Here is a 15,393-nt window from a genome sequence, read left to right as displayed (position 1 = left end):
TGGGTCAACGCATGGTATGTACTACTCTAATTCGTACAGGTTTGGTGGGTCGAACTGACGAAGCTGTCCGTTCGCGAGGTTTTATTTTCTTTTTTTCATGTCGGCTCTCAATCGCATGGCTATCACATGGCTATCGCAGCCATATCGCATGGCTTATATTTTCACATAAGCCATGCGAAATGTTGTGGGCATAAGGAAATATAGCGAGCTGTTCTCCCTTATGTCCACAACATCTCGCATGGCTTAAAAAATGTGAGAAATCGCTACGTTAACGACTTGTTCTTTACCGCACCTAACAAGCTGTCGAAATTGTCCACTTTCATGCGAGCATAATACGTGAAGCAGCCTCAAAGTGAACTGCTCCCACACTCCTGGTCCTAATCGACTGCAGGAGGAAAGCTCGAGCTGCGCTTTCCTCCTGATGTTTTCGGGCGCTTTAGGCGTATGCATATGTTGTACTGTCACTTGAGTGAGCTTCGAGGGACCCCAGGAAATTGTTCACTTAAAGGAAAGTTCACTAAGCTGAATATTATATTCACTTATATGAAACGGCATATGGCGCAGCAGACATTCAGTCAAAGGTGTAAAATGCAATTTATGGATTTACGTGCATCAATATACTATATCCGAATGTTCGAAATAGTTACGTTGAAAACAAATTCTTCAAAAAAATTGGTAATTTTAATTAGCACGGATGCTCTTAATGCGCAAAAGGCAACAGAGCTTTCCGGGTAGTCTGTGTCTTTGCGCAAAGTCTAAAGAGCCTCCAGACATCATAACGCATCTATAGGACATGGCTTGTTCGCGCTGCCAGGAACTGGACTACATGACACGGAAAATGACACACACAAGGTGGAGCGCGTTCACACGAACTAGCCCCCATAGCAGCCTTACTTGCATCTATACTGCTAGAGTTACCGGATTTCAATTTTCCTCTGCCACTGCATCTTCCTGGCCACGCTCTTCTTATTCAGGACGAACACTGAAACAAATTCCAGATCTTATAGTAAAGCACAGGCCGCGAGCTCACTGTAACACTGCACAGAATCATCAAACAATTGCTGGCGTAGCCGAGGTGCTCTGCATCAGCTATGCCAGCGCCACACAGCGAAAAACTTCCTTGAACTGTTTTAAAAAGACACCCAGTCCACTGATCAAGTTCATTCAACTCACTGTGTTGAGGAATCTACCCAGACGTTTATACACCACAATGCAAAGCTTGCGGTGCGGCTCGCGCCAACCTGGACCACATTATCTGGGCATATCCCGCAGCGAAACACACCGTTAAACACAGCACCAAACCTACATTCAAGATAATCACGCTCGTTCAGTGCTATGCTGCTCAGCACAGCACATCCGTTCTTTGGTTCCTCTGCTAGTAGATGCGCGTGCTTTTTGCGTTTTCTCCTCGGACGCTGAACAAGGGCATTCGGAGAGGTGGGCAGACGAGCCGACAAACGCGTCCGCTGTAGACTCGTGTACAATTGCAACGCCACAATTAAATTTCAACATCTGGTTGGGTTAGGGGCCCTGTAACAATTGAAGGCAAACGGCATATCCTTCTTTGCAATCAGGCATACAGCATAGATCTCAGAATTCGTTTCAATAAAGAAAACCACAAAACAAGCATCGAAACCGCATGATGGATGATAAGGCGCCTGTGAAGAATGGGAACACTCTCTAACGCGTTCCCATTAAAGATTAGATTGCAGCTGCTTTGCACTTCACACGAGGGCTTCGAATGACATCAAACGGCCCTTCCTTCTCCCCGCGTGTGTTTCCCGCTTTCATATATAAAAGGAATACCCGTCTATCAACTCATTCAGTTGAGTCTAAGACTGCCATGGGTAGACCACGGAAATTAAAGGCACCAGAAGAACCGCGTGAATACAATGCTCGACTAATGGAAACAATTCGTCTTGCTTAATATAGTCGCGGAGCCAATCACGGTCTACCACAGCGACCACAAGGCGATTATCACTAACTTACTCTAATGTAATAATAAAACATGCCCCGTCATCAGCATGTGTGCTGTTTGATACAGTTTCGCTGGGCTGGATGGCGGCCAATATTTTGGTTCGGCGTCGTTTACGGCATCTCACATATTCTTTTCCTCTTCTTTATGATATTATTATTGCAATAATAATGCTCCGCATTTTTATTGCAATAATAATCAGGAGAGGTTCACGCCTTTGGGGCGACTCTGGCTACTCCTTGTAACATAGCAGAAGAAAGGTGCACTCGCCGTCACTGGCCGTCATGGCTACTGGCGGCGCTGACCGACGCTCGCACGTTTGAATACACATATATACCCCGTAAAGTGGACGGGGGGATGGCCGCCGTGGTAGCTCAGTTTGTAGAGCATCGGACGCGTTATTCGAAGGTCGCAGATTCGGTCCCTGCCCGCGGCAAGCTATCTTTTCGTCCACTTTTCTTTCCTCACATTTACATTACATTTAATACTAATAAGGTCCCCTATACTTTCCTTTCATTATTGTCTGTTAGTTCTCATTAATATTGTGTATAACAAAGAAAAACGAGCCCTTAAAATTTTCACTTCTTTCCTTCATTCATAGCGATGGTCTCGTTCTGGCAGACTTGATGCTTCCAGGTAGTATGCGAGGGATTATTGGTCAGCTGCCAGCTCGTAATAAGTTCGCGTGCGACGTGACGCCAACAGGCAGAAAAAGAGTGTTCCACACTCGCCGTCATGGCTGCTGGCGGCGCTGACCGACGCTCCCACGTTTAAATACACATATATACCCCATAAAGTGGACGGCGGGATGGCCGCCGCGGTAGCTCAGTTGGTAGAGCATCGGACGTGTTATTCGAAGGTCGCAGGTTCGGTCCCTGCCCGCGGCAAGCTATCTTTTCGTCCAGTTTTCGTTCTTCACATTTACATTACATTTACTACTAATAACGACCCCTATACTTTCCTTGGCATTAGTGTCTGTTAGTACACATTAATATTGTGTATAACGAAGAAAAACGAGCCCTTAAATTTCCACTTCTTTCCTTCAGAAGAAAGACAGCACTGCAAAAAAATTAAATATCACAAAATATAGCGCTCATATGACACCACATGTTTAACGCAATGCAAACTGAGAGTACGCAAAAAATTGGGGGACCCTTAAGCTTCGCCTTTAAGAGTGTAACGCAATAGCGAAATCCGGCCCCCAGTGCGCACTTCAACCACTAAGTGCATACTTATTAATGTGTGTTGTTACACGCACACGAACAGAGACACACACGTGCGCGTGCGCTATGTATCTATAGTAATGGCACAGGTTTCCGATTTAAAGCACTTCCCTGTGCGAGAGTCGAGACATATTTCTCACAATGGCCTCACAGATGGCAGCACATTATCTAATGTTTGCTGTTTGTTTGATCAACGCCTCCTCTAGAAAGGAGCATGGCCTCCGAAATGGCGGGGATGCCGCGCGCCCGCCATCTCGGAGGCCTTAAAAGGAGACGTTGGCTTGATATGTTTTCTGCTAGATGGACATAGTTGTCCATTTTTGGAGCTCTTTGAAAGTTCGTGTGTATTTTTAGCGGCTATGGCTGCACTATCCCGGCTTTTTCGAAGCATGGCGTCGCGCAAAAAAAACGTAGTTTGATGGCCTCGCCAGTGCGCCTGCAAATCGCCGAACGGGCTCATATTTCTCGTGAAACCTGCCGAACAAAATGCGTTAAGGAGACTCCTTCCACTACATGGCATTTATGTACTGTTTTTTGCCCGAAGCAGTTTCAAGTAAAAAAAAAAAGTAACATTGTGGCCTTGTGGTAGGACACCTGCTTGCCGCGCAAACGGCCCGGGTTCGATTCTCAATGGGACCGAAGATTTGTATCGTTTATTTAATTTTCATCTTTCTCAATTTTTCGGTCACGGACGATTTTTCGCTCACAAGCAACGTAGCGACGCCGACACCGACGGCGGCATTTCAGCGAAACGAGCTGTCTAACGCTATCGCGTTGAAACAAAGTTTCGTACATGGTGCTTCTTTTACTGGTCTTGAACACGGCGTCAAGAAATCGTGGAGGCGCCTTACATAGGGGAACATACGGCAGCTCCACCATCACGATGGCCGCGCCGCTACGCTTTTCCCTAATTAAATTAAATAGGCTGACACGAGCGGCGTATCATGACTGGGAGAAAAAAAGTTAAAGCGCCGCTAGGTGGCTCGGCGCCCATATCCGCCTTCCGAGGAAACGAAGGTCGCGACCCACGACCTCGAATTCTCTTTTTCTTTTTCCTAGCGAGAAGAGTAGCGGCTATTTGTCCATCACGGCGAGCGTTCCACCATGGCCGCTCGGTTTGCTATCGGTTTTCACGGGGAATCCCGGGAGGAATAGTTTCCCAGGCTAGAACGCATGCACTTCCGTGTGATGAGGCATAGTTCCTTGATCGTGCATAATGATTTGCCTTTGAAAAGAAGCCGCGCCGCAGCATTTTTAGCACCAACATTAAATGCATTGTGTCCGCGAAGACTTTCGCACTTGAATCTTGCGACTCGCGTATAGCTACGTATTGACAAAATGTACGTGCTACATCTCAATGTAGTGCATGATTCAGGCTGAATGCTTCTACTGGAAACACGCTTTTGCTTTGACAGCGGTGGGAAGTGAACAGTTGTTCAGCAACTAAATTTCCCTGAGTTTGTTATGCTATCGAAGCTTAAGATATGGACATTGGTGCTCGTATCTTGCAGATATTTCCAACTTAAACAAATAAAGAAGAAGGATAATCGACTTCCATGAAGGTCGGTTCGTTACAGCTTTGGGTGGCTGTGAGATATTGTGAGATTTGTGAAAATGAGCGCGAACACGACGGAGCACAAGACGAGAAGTACACAGTGCGAGCGCTGTACGAGCGCTACGTTATTGTATATCGGGATGTATCCGGAGAGCCTTCAAATCTTCTTTACAGGGACAGAACTGCATTGCACGGATGCAGTCGCGCAGCACCCGTGCGGCTGGGTTAGAGATTGCGTTTCATGAGTTCGGAAAATATCGTTGCGCGTTAACATTAGGGATCGTGCTCCTATTTCCCTGTGGTGCTTGTTGCGAAGTGTACATTTATATCGTAATCATCGGGAGTTCTAAACCCTGCTATACGCTAGTGGAGGCCCTCTTTGTTTCTGCGTGCTGTTCAACTTGTTGCCTCAGGAATAAAATATGGCCACCATGAAACTGGGGCGGAGATGTCGCCGAAGAATATTCAAAGAATATTTTGTCTATACCTCTGTTTCTGTGATGAAGAAGGGTCAGTGCTCATGCGGGTGACGAACATCGACCCGAAGCACACGGCCAATAGTGAAGATGACTGCTTGCTTCTATGTTAGCACCTGGTTGTTGTAATCTAAAACACTGATTATTTACTCTATGAGTTTTCATATATTCGCCAAGAGCAAATACATTGAGACAGCTTTAACTCGGTTACAGTGCAACAGACAAGGACAAAAGAAGATGAATCCCAACCAACTGGCCCAACTTTCCGTCTTGCTGCTTTCAGACACTACCGAGTATGCCTTCATTTTTTGTAAACAAGACATGCGGGTTTATTCCTAATACCGACTAAGCCTAAAGATGTCAGAGCTATGGGTATTTCAAGGGCACTATAATATTTCTAAAAACATTGAAACTGTACGTAATAAGGATTCGAGACGCCTTCACAGTGTTTGTGCAGTTACAATGAAATCTAATTTTCTCAACCGTATTGTAATCTCAGAGTGCAATCTAATCAGATGGTTACCTTGATCAGCAGCACTGACATTTATCCCGCATTGTCTCTCCCTCCCCTCTCGTAGAGACGCGTGCGCACAAATAAGCACCACATGTCAGCTCTTTCTACCTTTCAGTTTTAAACAAGCTTTATTTGTGAGTTTGCGCCTGTGCCGTCTATTTCTTTTCATCCTTGTCGAAGACATCCTGAGGTGCACACAGTTTGAAGCATGAGTGCTTTTTTGAGTCTGTTTACCACCGAGCACTCCCACAAGCAAGCTCCTCACATTGGGTCTCCACAACACCTATTCAGAACTTTGCGAAGCTCAACTAACCACGCAGCTGCAGCGGCTTACGCTAACACCAACAGGCCGCGACCTGCTCCTACGCCTCGGCTATATCAGCCAGCTTCAGGACGTTGCTCGCCGCAAGTCCATTCCCGACCACCTTCGTACCGCATATAAAGTCGCCCCCATCCCCCGTAACATGGATCCACGATTGCATCAAGGCCGCCGGGAAGCCAGAGTGGAAGCCCTCGAACGAGAGCATGGGCACAAGAACACCACGTACTATGTTGACGCCGCCAACTACGATCTCGTGAACACCAAGGCAGTAGCCACAGTCGTGGACCACACATTCAAAGAACGTACCAGTGCTTCCGTGCGGTGCCACAACATCACTGAAGCTGAAGAAACGGCCATCGCGCTCGCTCTCGCCCTCGGTTACAGACATCAACGATCGCTCACTGTTCTGACGGACTCTCAAGCGGCTTGACGCAACTATCTTAAAGGGCGCATCAGCCAACCCGCCCTCAATATCCTCCTGGACGCTACAGACACTGGCGAGCATTCCAGTACACACACCCCCCGGATTTGGCATCGGATCATATGGACCCCGGGTCACATGGGGCTGGAGGGAAACCAGGCAGCGGATAGGATAGCTCGAGGGTATGCGAGCCGAGCACCTTTCAACTCCGCTCCTGAGGAGCCCGTTCCCGTCCCTTGCGACTACTCGGCCATCCTAAACCATTGCAGAGGACTCAGGCAAACTTACTCCCTACCACATCGATCATTAAGTAAAGAAGAATCGGTCTGCTGGAGGCAAATTCAAACCGGCACGTTTCCAAATTTGCACACCCTCAGTAAAATGCATCCTACTGCATACTCTTCTCACTGCCCATGGTGCTCAGCAAAAGCTACCCTGTACCACGTTACGTGGGCATGCCAGGCCATTACAGCCTTACCCCCGATACAAAATCCCACAGCGGAGCGATGGGAACAGCTGCTGGCCAGCGAGAACCTGGATGATCAGCTGAGTCTAATTGACCGGACCCGTAGAGCGGCTGCTGCAAGCGGAGCCCTGGACTGAGGGCCCCCCCCCCCCCCCCACCGCAAGTCAAGAACCTCCGCATACCCGGAGCTTCTCCGCAGAAATTCTGTTAATAAATGTTTTCGCCACCACCACCACCACCATCCCATGTTTCTGCCGTTTTTCTTTTCACTGTAACAAGGGCACACAGCCCACGCGGTGGTCTTCTCATCCCCTGATGCCGGCTTCGTGAATCTATACACACTTTCTGTCGCGGATTCATACTTCATTTCATTACGTTTTTCTTTTTGAGCATAAAGGCATCATTTATTTTGAGTTGTTTTATAGAAATAATTACAACGCTAATTAAGTATAGTGTCGATGTCCCAGTTAATATCCCATGTCCCATTTAATGTCCCCATTAATGCCCTCAGGTATGGTCTTAGTCGATGTCCCATGTTCAGTCAATCTTTGTTGTCAACGGCGTCCCCGTGTTTTCCTTCTCGATTCCTATTTGCAACGATAAAAATATTGTTACCAATATATGCCGGTATTTTCTCTAGTCCTTGAATATAATGAGGTGGTTTGCGTGGTAGTGACCGCTCTCTCTTGTCTGTCCTTTCAATTCAATTCAGTGAACAGTTCCATTTTGAAAGTTAAAAAGAGCTTAATTAATTAATCAATTAATTATTTATCAACCATTAATTATTTAAATAATGAATTTGTTTACTTATCATAGGTGGAATGTAGCCGGTAGCAGTGACATAAAGAAGCAGACAAAGGATAGTGAAATTAAATTACCTAACAAACACAGTAGGCAGGAAATACGAATGGACAGCTTGGGTTAAACCGTGATGCATGAGGGCAGATGACGCGCAACGCGGCAAAGCAGGCCAGGCAAGCAGCAAGGGAAGGGGGGTGATGCGGCACATTATGTTAGTTCCTTCTACGCACATAATGTCCTTCCCTTTCGCTCTCGTAGGCGGGTGCGATGTCCAGGTCAAACTGGAAGTGAAAACTGACACTGCGCTTCCTCCAAGTGGTCAGCGTTTAATCGGTTACCGGACGTCACCGCTAGCCTGCCTATGTATATCCCCCTTCTCCAAATAAAGTAAGTTTCATTTGACGCGTCAACGAGGCGGTGGCAGTCGCCGCCTTCACACCGACGTTGTGGGGTCCAGTAAACAGCACAACGTCTTCCTTTTCTTTTTTTCGTGGCCGTCGTTGTTACATCCGGTCTGTCGGTGGAGTCTCAAATTCACCCTCAAAGAGAAAAAAACGGGGGACCTGAAGACTCCAAGCGTTTGGTTGTCTAGCTGCATTTGTAGTACAGGAAAATCGTCTAAATGAGAGCAGAAAACTCGGAGTGGTTCGGGAGTAGAGAAGCTGGACGACAACGCTCATCACAGCGTTCAACGCGACAGCGCGACGCGTCACTCGCACCGCTGTTGCCGCCATACTGTTGATTCGTTACACCAATCAAACGTGTCACCGAGGGTCGTGTCAACTCTTAGTGCTATACGGCCGTCGCAGTTTCTTTTCAACGCTGTCGGCTTCATAGCCTGAGCAGTGTACTCAACGGGGTTGTCTGTGTTGCGGAAGCACAACTGCGTGACTTCACGTGACCCACTCGCAGCATTTTTGACCTGCTACGTTCAGCGTAGGTGTGCGATTGTGAAGGTTTATTATTTGAAGCTGTCGCCTCCTCCAGGTCTCTAGTTTCTAAGTAAATAAAAATACAAAATAAAAACTTCATGTAACACAACAGCAAAACTGATCACAAAAAATAAAGAAAGGAAAGAAGGTCCTTTGATGAGTCGAACAGTGAACTAAGGTGAAGGGGAAGACCTTTTCTTGACTATAGAAGAACCAGCATTGTGTTGGCTGCTCAAACTCAACGCGCACGCCTCTGGCTGATTCAGGTTTGATTGACAGGCCGTTGCTGGCTGTCCCCCTGAGGCGGTGACGGAGACGCGGAGGAAATACGGATTGTTATGCGACTGCATTCTGAACTGCGTGAAGAGGACCGTCTTGAATGGCGGCTGTTTCTTTCTTGGGAATTCTACTCTACGTATAGATCGCGCCGGGCGGGAGCCCGTTTCTTTTCTATTTTCGGAATATGTTAACTTTTGTTGCAGGTCTTTTCCGTATCGAGGCGGTCAGCTTCTGCCTGTTGACTGTCTCTTTGCTACAGGGCTCTTCCGAATGCCCCAGGGAGCACATTGTGGACAAGAACTTAAAGAGAGGGTTCTAACGCATGATGAGAGAAGTGCGCGCTTGGAGGAGCGTTTGGAAAGTTGACAACATGTGCCTTGTGAATGGTTTGCATAAACATATTCCACAATGCTGGTGAAACTTCACGCATTACAACTCCAGCTACGTCCAGATTTGCACATCAATCGATTGCTTTTATAGACAATATTTTGCGCGTAGCAAACTCAGAATTTCGACCAAAAATGAAGGGGTAGAAGTTTTCGCATTAAAATCTCACTGAATCTTAGGCAGAGGAAGAAGACGCCGTACACTCATCGTCGCAACTGACCAGTTGTTCGTGTCCAGTTGAATGTTACCTCTTCCATAAAGCACTCTTTTATAACAGCATACATTACTGCAGAATTTGGCGCATGCACAAGCCACACGCACTTGTGCAGGGATAGTAAACTTGTGCTATACGGAGCTAAACTATACGGAGCTAAAGCTACCAAAAAAGACAAAGGGTGGCCACACTGGCAAGTGTAAAAATGGACAGCCTTCGCAGCAAAACAAGTGTGGAGAGAAAACAGATTTACCATCGTGTTCAGTGCGCTTGTTCCGTGCACAATTGCATGTCAGCGAGATATCACGTTTGTATATTCCAAATATAGGTAAGATAAGCGCGCTTATTGTGATGTCCAGTTCACCTACCATGTGAAACGTAAGGCCTCTATCTGCAGCATTGTTGCGGTCTCCTTATTGAATATTTAGGCCACAGCACACGTGCTGTCATTGGCTATCCCACAGTGTGATGTGGAATATGCTTGCCGATAACAGGTTTCCTACGCCCTACATTAAGTCATATAACGTCACGGCGAGCTGGTGAGTTATCCACAAGAGGGCGTTGGCCAAAAGAATGTATAAAGAGGATAATTTTATGCCCGTTGCACGGGAAGTTCCTCGTTAACTGAGACAAGATCAGGGTGTCGATGCTACCAAAAGAAGATTTCTAAGAAAGGCAATTCGTGCTTACTATGTAATAAACGTGCAGAATCAATTAAGAAAATCTCTTCGAACATAAAGTTGTTCATCCAGTAAGCAAGGAAGTGGTAAGTCTGTCCGAGATATTAGCCTTCAAAGATGGTTTTTGTAGAATAATGAACTTGCGTTAGCGACCAGTGACAGAAGGCTGGAAGACGGTGGTGAAAAACTATGGAACACGCGGAATGAAAACATTTTGCAGCAACAGTGAAAAATTAAGAGCAGGTGGAAGGTCAGAATTGACAACTTGTCAGTACAAGCTACAGATCATAAAGATAAATCATAACGAGGTTGGTGGCATGTGCCGTAACCCCGATTCAAACGGTATGCTCCTAACATCTATCTATCCATTCTTTTCCGTTTTATTGGTTGATGGTTCACCAGCTCTAAAAGTAAGACGCATTTGTTTTGTTTTTTTAATAGTAAGGAAGTGTGGTACTTTTCCGTTTTATTGGTCGCCGGTTCACTAGCTCTAACACGAAGATGTGTTTATTTTTTAGTAGTAAGGTAGTGTGGTAATAGAAGCCTTGTAGGCTTTTCTTTTAATATCGGCTTAAACGCCACGAAAACGGAAAGGCTCCTAATTGTAAACAGTATAACTATACTCGAAAGGCTATATATCCGAGTAAAACATATTAAGCAATTTTTATGTTGGAAGGGCTTCCGCAGCGAAACTACTTCGCACGAATAAGCAAACAACACAATGAATAATCGTTGTTTTCAGAAAAAGGAAATAGAAATACATAAACTGAAACTATTACTGTATTTATCACTAGTACTTATCCGGTATAACGCTAGCAATTTTAAGTTCAGATAATGCGAGATATTCTCCCAAGAATATAGCAATACGAGACGCATACAGAAAAAAAAAAGAGAAAAGCAGAATCAACAATATGCGGACGTACCTAGCGGAGTGACAGATGTTGATCTTACTTCCACATCCTTATGCTGCTGAATCATCTCGTCATTTCTATACCACATAAACGTGAGCGATCTCCGAACTCGAGGCGCTCTCTTAAGTGAAAGTGACATTTCAAGGCCACTCCGAAGAATCGGCATCGTGACTTTTCATTCATAACGATAAAGGTGAATGATCTTTCTGCGCATAAAGCTCCCACTTCGTGACCGCAAACTACAGGGCATACTGACTCCATTGGTAAGGTTTTATAAGGAAGAGGTCATCGACACAGAGCTTTTCGCATTGGCTCATCAAGGACATCTCCAGTCCGGAGGCGTGACTTGAATAATCTCTGCTTTCGTTTACTTGGAGTAAGCAAAAATGTGACACCTTTAGCCGGCTCCTGGCTTCACATGATGCAACTGCGGGCATCGCGCAACGGCTCGCGTATTTCTCGACAATGAGAAACATTGACCTTCGAGGCAACTATGCCATTGTTATGGCCCGGCTTCGATAGAAGAGTGGGCCGTACGCGTAGGGTCCGCCAACGTGCTTCAATGGCAAGATGAAGTTCTTGTGCGTGGTTTGGACCGGTCGCGGGGTTCTCCTTCGCTTCCGGTATTTCGTGCACCATGCGTTCGTGATGGATCACGTAATCGAGATTAAGACTCTTCTTTTGAGATCCCAAGTGGCCTTCCGACGTGTGGTACGTTTGGCAACTGTGTGGCATCTGACAAGGTGCTTATTTGAAAGTCTTGCCGGCAAATTCATGACTCGACCGATGAAGGCGCTATCAAAAAATCTTACTATATCTGCTGGTTTACGGCAGAGACGCTATGCGATACCGCGATAGTCTGTTTAATTGGACATTAGCTGGAATAGAGATGAAAAATAAAAGACATGGCTGATCCCTCCGTCGTAGGAATGGGTATAACACGAAAGTGAACCGTGTCTTCACAGGAGAATAGTTGATTGTTTATTGTATGTTGATATATGCGAGCTTGCACAATGTCTATTGGCATCATTTTCGTTTCGATGCGTCCACGTTTGACGTGGATGCACCGAAACGAAAATGATGCCAATAGACATTGTGCAAGTTTGACGTGATGCAACCAAGTTGACGCCTGGTAGCGCATCTCCATCCTCGCAACTAACGCCCATGATCATGATTTAACCGTTGTGGTACCTGAAGTAGTTAACGTATGCCTGGAGACAGCATATTGTCTAGTGGTCGTGATGTTAACGCAGGCAGCAGTCGGCGTGTTCAAGACGAAAACTCTTATTTTTTGGGGCGAACTTGTGCCCGGAAAATGAAAGGGGCAAAGTACAAGCAATTCACGCTGTACACTGATAGCGGCAAACAGAGCGTCGGGCGTCGGTAATATCATCAATGGCGGAACGCGTCGCCTATTATCCATCGAACCTTCCAGCTGGTATTCGCGTTTTCTCTCGAATCAACTTGACTACTCGCGTCCTGCGCGTAATCATAACAGAATGATCTCAAATAATCGCGAAGCTTCCCGAAAATTGCGGCGCGGTATGCGCCGAGCGTTGCTAAGAGGTTTTGTGGTTGAAACGCGAATACATCAAATTAAAGCAAAAAAGCGCGCGTGTCAATGCCCCCATCTGAAAAAGCATCGTCCCGTTGCTTAAAAGGATACTGAAGCAAAATATGATAATTTTGCGCAAATGCTGAAAATAAATTCTCACTGTGCGATTACATCGAAAAGAAGTCGTCACTTATCGAACTTTTCAGTCGCTGGTCCTATTTTCTACGTTTTTCTGAGCGTGTGTCAAGCCACTCGCCCAACGCGGGTTGCAAGCCGTGACGTCATGACTCCCTCATTCCACAGCCGGCCGGCCACCGTCTTTCGAGCGCGCACGCCGTCACATAGCTGCACGGTATGCATTCATGTCGTGGTCCCTCTGCCAGCGATGAATTCACCTCTGATGATGCGGACCATTTCAACTTACCAAGAAATTACGGCTACGAGCCTCCTGTGCCAGTGATGAAAAGGAGCAGGAGGCCGCGGACGTGCCAGTCAGGCAGTCCGGGCCAGCAGCATGGTCCAACTTGCAGCTGCAGCAGTAGATAAATTATTGTTACGCAGGACATAAAATGCGTTGTTTCATTAGCTTGGTTGAGGCATCGCACGGCATTGCAAGAACATTATTATGGTTCAAAGAGACTACCGCCCGAGGGCAAAGCCCGAAGGCTAAGTCAGTGGCTCCGCCCACGTAGGCACCGGTAGTTGTTGAGGCAGAAAGGCAGTTATTACGGCTGAATCGAGGCATCGTTGTTCGTCGCTTTGTGTTTACCTATGTGGTCGGCGTTCGACCGCTGCGCAGTTGCTTTTTCTTGCGCGAGGAGGCACCACATTTGTGGAATATCTCAGCCGTTTCATAGCTCTGTGCATACGGCAGCTACTGTCACATCCGCGCTACCACAAGCCATTTACAGGTCGAACTAATCGAAATCGGCTGGCTTAGTCACGATGGAAATCACGGAATATTTGAAAACAAACCTCGTTTGCACGCACAGTTCGATGGCGCCAACGTGCCATGCTCTTGCTGTCCTCTTTTTATTGCGATAGGAATTATATGGACACTATCGGCTGATTTTTGCCGTCGTCGTCGCCGTCATGTCCCGGATATGTATATGTATGTATATATAAAAAGCCACAAATAAAAATAATTCAGGAGAAAAGAATTCCGAAGCGCTCGACCGGGGTTTCGAACCTGCGAACCTCGCTCCGCAGCTCGCTGCCTCAGACAATTACGCCATGCCTCATTCGTTCGCCTGGATACTAACGGCAGAATGCAAACGCACGCGGCGTTGGGTGAAACGCATGGGACGCCACACGGGGCGAAATTAAAATTATGCGAGACGCGGGCCATGCTGCATCGTTGCCGGTGCAGCATTTGCGTCGATTTTTGCTGGCGACCCACGCTAGCTTTTCATTTCGGGACTTTAGCGCCACGCCACTCGTGTCCAGTCGTTCATGAAAAAAAAAAGAAGGAGCGCCCCATGGCTCGCGGTGGTGCTAGCTAGTGGGAACGCTTTGGCTCTTGTAGACTTATGCCACAGGAGGGAAGAAACGAGACGGTTGAACCAGAATGTTACAGAATATATGTTACACTGCGACCAGAATCCTGAGGCTAAAATTACAGCCCAAACGCACAAGACACCCACAAAGAAAAAAATAAAACGTACGACACACGCGCTGACTAACAACTGCTTTATTTTTTATACGCCAATGCATATGTAAGCCCAAGGCAAACTTACCGCGCATGCGCACACAACAATAGCTCTAAACCAACATCTGTAACAAGAATGATAGTGTATTAGATACGCGAAGACATGAAATTATAGTCAGGTGGGTGCAGGGACAAAGAAGTGAAAAAGAAGTAAGACGGACAAAGAAGTGCGTTTGCGCTGTAAGTTTAGCCTCAGGAATTTGTACCAGCTGGAGCCAGATGAAGTTTTATCTTAGTGACCAGAATCGACGCCCGCAGGTGACGTCAGCCATGGCTTCATGTGCCACTGCCAAGCGCCTTCCTTATTTTCTTCTCTTGAAGTCGCGTACTCTGCGGTTTTGTTTGCTGCCCAAAGGAAGGCGCTGCAGGGTCTTGGGACAATGTGAGCGCAAGAGTCCAAGAGTGGCTTGCGTTCTGAGCATGCTTCCTGGTGGCTCGCAAATTTCCTGGGTCCCCATTTCTAAAACTGTGTAGTGATTCGCCGGAGTTTGGATGTGCGCCTTCGACTTGTACTTTGGCATACAGGGCATGGTCGACCATGCTCGCACGATTATCGCTTGAGGCGAAGTTCTGTACGTCTTGTGCTTTCACCGCAGAGTTTGCGTTGAACCTATATACCACACGAAGATCACTTCGCTCGCTGCGGCGGCCGCGTTTGCGAAAGGAATGATTGGCTAGCTCTAGAAAAGCCAATGTTGAGGCTAGTTGAAGTAACAACTGTTACAGTTCGCGCTCGTTCTTTGTGTTTGAGCAGCGCGCAGCAAGTTTCTAGCTTCTTGCCGTTATTCCTGTGATATTCCAATTTCTTGCTATCGCATTCATTTCGTCGCCCTTGAAGCGAAACTGACTCTTTTCGCAAATGCACCTAAGTGACAAAGTGTTCCGAGCTAGCAAATGAAGTCAATTTTTAAATGTGTCCAGGTTGGGCGTGGTGGCTGAGCAGCACATATGCAAAGTCTATGCCGCTTTTCATC

The 15,393-nt window shown here is 46.7% G+C and overlaps 1 non-coding gene across 1 annotated transcript; it reads left to right on the top strand.

Moving 5' to 3' along the window:
* The first annotated feature begins 2,789 nt into the window (after positions 1-2,789).
* Positions 2,790-2,862, top strand: Trnat-ugu (transfer RNA threonine (anticodon UGU)). The gene has a single exon. It is a non-coding gene; the product is annotated as a tRNA-Thr (tRNA).
* Positions 2,863-15,393: the final 12,531 nt, after the last annotated feature.

Source organism: Rhipicephalus sanguineus, chromosome 8, assembly GCF_013339695.2.
Source record: "Rhipicephalus sanguineus isolate Rsan-2018 chromosome 8, BIME_Rsan_1.4, whole genome shotgun sequence".
Taxonomy (NCBI): domain Eukaryota; kingdom Metazoa; phylum Arthropoda; class Arachnida; order Ixodida; family Ixodidae; genus Rhipicephalus; species Rhipicephalus sanguineus.
Note: the sequence above shows the minus strand (reverse complement) of the source record. Positions and strands in the feature narration are given on the sequence as shown.